Source organism: Grammomys surdaster, unplaced genomic scaffold, assembly GCF_004785775.1.
Source record: "Grammomys surdaster isolate TR1022 unplaced genomic scaffold, NIH_TR_1.0 125745, whole genome shotgun sequence".
NCBI lineage: Eukaryota > Metazoa > Chordata > Mammalia > Rodentia > Muridae > Grammomys > Grammomys surdaster.
The window spans coordinates 1,950,754-1,955,366 of NW_021620577.1; the positions used below are offsets into that span (position 1 = coordinate 1,950,754).

At 47.6% G+C, this 4,613-nt stretch overlaps 1 non-coding gene across 1 annotated transcript; it reads right to left on the reverse strand.

Moving 5' to 3' along the window:
- Nucleotides 1-4,047: 4,047 nt before the first annotated feature.
- LOC114639621 lies at nt 4,048-4,154 on the reverse strand. The gene has a single exon (XR_003714031.1). It is a non-coding gene; the product is annotated as a U6 spliceosomal RNA (small nuclear RNA).
- Between the last annotated feature and the right edge of the window lie 459 nt (nt 4,155-4,613).

Here is a 4,613-nt window from a genome sequence, read left to right on the forward strand (position 1 = left end):
AGAGAGAGAGAGAGAGAGAGAGAGAGAGAGAGAGAGAGAGAGAGAGAGAAGAGCGCAAAGACAAGCTTGAGGCCCTGAGTTCTAGCCCCTGGACTACATAAAAACAGGCATGGTGGTACAAGCCTTCAATCCCGGCTCCTGTAAAGTGGAGGTGGGAAGATCAAGGTTCAAGACCAGCCTGGCCTACACAAAACCTTAAAGCTTAATTCCGGAGTTCACTCAACTGAGCCAGATGTGACGGGCTGTTGTCTGTGCCTCAGAGATGGCTGATGTGGAGGAACCACAGTTGTCTAGGTAACTGCGAAAGCTTGAGGTTGTCTTTGCTAATAACACTAACTCTCCTGGAGCCGTCAAATATGAGATAATTGTCCTGGCATCCCTGCCTTCCTCTCCCTACATCCCCTTCACTGTCTTGCCTTTGCCTGAGACTGTAGATGCTGATCATTCAAGAAGCATTTCATTCAAAGCAGTAGCACAGGTGGGCCTGCCTACTGCCCACTGCAACTGGTAATTCTCTTCCACCCCTCCCTGCGATTTCTCCCCGGTCCACATCAACCATCATCTCCCAGCTTTATCAACAGGCCCAGAGCAACCCCCAAGGCCAGGATGCTGTACAAGAGGATGAAGGCTGCAGCAGGAGGAGCTCTGGGGAGAAAGCTAACAGACAAACAACAATACCGCCTGGTTCTTTTCTGTAGTGTCCCATTTGGCCTCAGACATGGCCTTGTGCCTCATGGATGCAGGAAGACATCCGACAAAGGATGAGACAGGGCTCTTGCTAATGTATGGATTGGTCTTGTTTTCTTGTTATGGTTTTGTTCTTATTTTTGTTTGTTTATGAAGACAGGGTTTCCCTATGTAGGCCTGAACATACTGGAACTTGTTCTGTAGACCAGGTTGACCTTGAACTCACAGAGATCAACCTGCCTCTGCCTCCTGAGCACTGGGGTTAAAGGTGTGCTGCAGGACTGCCTAGCTTGGTCTTGGTTCATTGTTATCATTGTTGTTTGTGTGTTTTTCCTGTTTCCACACCAACAGATCCAGATGCTGGCATCAGGAGGCGCCCCTTTCCTCTTTCATGGCTCAGTCTCATGGGCTGAAGGAGCCCTCTCTCCATGCATCAGCAACATCAGGCTCTCTGGGCTCTTCACCATGTGCCCGCCTTGTGTCTGTCTCCCTCCAAACAACTGATCTTTGACATGCGGGCTGGGAAGATGGCTTTGCAGCTAAGGTGCTTGATGTACAGGCATAGGGAAGAGATTTCAGATCTCTAGAAGCCACATAAATGCAAGGTGGGTGCAGTGGCCCTGTAATTCTAGCCTCTGAAGGCAGATAGGGATCCCCAGAGCAAGCTAGCTAGTGAGACTAATCACGGTGGGTTGACTGAAAGGCCTTTCCTCAGTGAATGAGGTAGAAGAATGATCACCGAATTTCCTAATATCAATCCCAGGTCCAAACAGACAGACAGACATGAATTGCTATGTAACATGAATCATTTTTATTATAACAGTAAATAGTAAACTAATCTGGCAGCAGTATTTCTTTGCCTTTGCTAGTCCCCAAAAAACACTCAGAGACTAAGATTTATTAAAATTGCCTTGAGTCAAATACTGAGCAATCATCACTCCATTCTAACCCTCTGGGCTGGCCAGGCTTCCTCCAGACACATCCCCATATCACCTTCATCTTTCCTCTCTTGTTCCAGCTCTCTTCTGATGCTTCCTCAGCCTCTCTTCATGGCTCCCCTCCTTCCTTTCTGTCTCTTTCCCCGCCCCTCCTAGAATCAGAAGTTCCACCTATCCTCTCTAAAGCTCTGTATTGGCCCATTGGCTTTTATTGACAAGACAGAGAATGGAAGAGGAGCAATGTTTATACAAACTTGAGACAGCAGCTTCTAAGAGTAAACATAACAAAGCCACGTATGGATTGAAACCAGATAGTGGGATGGAGAAATCATCATTTGAAATAATACAGTGGTAAACTTTACACAGTGTACAAAAACATTTTGCCAACATCTAGCTCAGTTGTCTGCCCAGCTTGAACAGGATAGCACCTTTGAGACAGAAACAGACATTAAGATAGATAAAAACAAAGTCAGAACTTGCCTTATCAGTGGCCTGCTCCTGGCAGCCAGTGAAGAAAGAACTTCTGAAGTCAGGAGGGATGCTGGCAGGCCTGGCTTGCTGGCTGACTGCCTTTAGCAAAGAACAGAGACACACTCCTGCCACACCAACATAGTGGGATCAAACCATATCATTTAACTCCCCCCCCCCAGAAGAGCAGCCTCTCTGAACAGCGTTCACAGGAGTGCGCTATGGTTACTTCAGGCCTCAGAGTCACTTGTGAAGAGCCGTTTGCTGGCCTTGACTGTATTAGCTTCTAAGAACTAGCACGTCAGCCATGCAGGCTCTCTCGGAGGTCTCAGAAGAATCTGGGCTCAGTCTGCAGCACACAGTCTGCTGCCTGCCTCTGAGTGGCTGTGGCTGTTGGTCATCTTAGACATCACTTGGCTTGTGGCTGCTCTACTCCAGTGGCTGCAATGTCTCCATGTAGCCTTGCCTCTCCTGTGTGTATCTGTCTCTTCTCAGTACAGCAGTCAGACTAGGTTTGTAATCCCCTCGGCTCTAGGATGGCCTCATCTGAACTAATTGTGTCTAAGAAACCCAGACATACAAAGAAATCCATTCTGAGGTCTTGCAAAGAACATAGATTTTGGGAAGGACATGATCAAGTACAGGTGGCTGAGCCTGGTCACACACAGGCCCCAAGAAGCATGGCTCTGAACTCAAGCACACACACTGCTCACTGTAGACAGAAAAGGGCTAAACCTACTCAAATCCCTTAGCACCTACTAGATTGGCAATACCCTGAGGAAGTCAGGCACTGGATCTTGCCTTGGGCACTGCCCCTGCGGAAGCCCCAAGAAGAGCAGCCTCTGACAGGCAGCACTGCAGGACAACCTCTGCTTCAAGGTGTCACTCACCAGGAGGGTCCCAGGCTCAGGACTTGCTATAACACAGGACACTTGTCACCTGGAAATTCCGAGTTAGTCAGTTACTACAGTCTGTGTTTGTGATACGAGTGGGCAGGTAGGCCATGGTGCACACAGGTAGGTCAGACTTTCTACAGCTAGTTCTCTCCTTCCTCCTCTCCGTGGGTTCAGGGTCTCAATCCCAGGTCACACAGTGAATTCATTTATGTGCCTAGCCATCTCGCCAGCCGCCCCTACATCCTAGAGGAAAACTAGTTTCTTCTGGTCAAGAGGAAGAAAGAGTGGAGACCTATCATTCTAAGATACCCAAAACAGGGCCAGGTTGGGGACCTGCACTTTTATTTTTTGTTTTTTTTTGTTTTTGTTTTTTCGAGACAGGGTTTCTCTGTGTAGCCCTGGCTGTCCTGGAACTCACTCTGTAGACCAGGCTGGCCTCGAACTCAGAAATCCACCTGCCTCTGCCTCCCAAGTGCTGGGATTAAAGGCATGCACCACCACTGCCCGGCAAGGACCTGCGCTTTTAATCTCAGCACTTGGGAATTAGGCAGACAAAAGAGGCTGTAGATGAGTCTACATACTGAATTTCAAGCCAGCCTGCCTAAAAATCAGAGACTCTGTCTCAAAAACAAAACTAAACAAAAATAAAGATAAACCAAGCTACCCAAAGCACAAGAGTTAATCCAGTCAGACAGGTCTGGCAAAGGAACACCCCCTCAGGACCACAGGACACACCTTAGGAATGCCTGCATACCATAAGCCACACTAAGGAGACACAATGCTTTCCTCTTCAATGAGCTAGTGTAATTATTACTATTATTATTATTATTATTATTATTATTATTGGATATTTTATTTATTTACATTTCAGATGTTATCCCCTTTTCTCATTTTTCTCACCCCAAGAAATCCCCTACCCCATCCCCCCTCCTGCTACTTCCATGAGGATGTGCCTCCACCCATCCACCCACTCCCCACTCCCTGCCCTTGAATTCCCCCACACTGGAAGCATCCAGCCTTCACGGGACCAAGGATCTCCTCTCCTACCAGTGCCTGACAAAAATACGGAATGCTTCACAAATTTGCGTGTCATCCTTGCACAGGGGCCATGCTAATCTTCTCTGTATCATTCCAATTTCAGTATATGTGCTGCCGAAGCGAGCACGCTAATTTACTTTTTAAAAGATGCCTTTTTAGAAAAAAAAATCCTACTTTTTTGATTTTAAAAATTCAGTGTGTGTGTGTGTGTGTGTGTGTGTTTGCCTACATGTATGTCCTGAGTACCACAAGCATGTCTGATGCCTGGGGAGGCCAGAAGATATCCAACCCTCTGGAACTGGAGTTACAGATTGTTGCAAGTTATCATTTGGGTGCTGGGAATCAAACCTGGGTCCTCTGGAAAAGCAGCCAGTGTCCTTAACCACTGAACCATCTCTCCCACTCACATACCCCCATCTCAGCCCCACTAACATATGTCCCCTTCTTACAATTCCCGCTCAGAACAGTGCTTACAGACTGTCTTGAGTTTCACTTAATCTACATACTTGGAAAGGGGTGTGTGTGTGTGTGTGTGTGTGTGTTGGGAGCCGCGTACGCCATTCGACAATGGCGCGGCTCCGTGTGG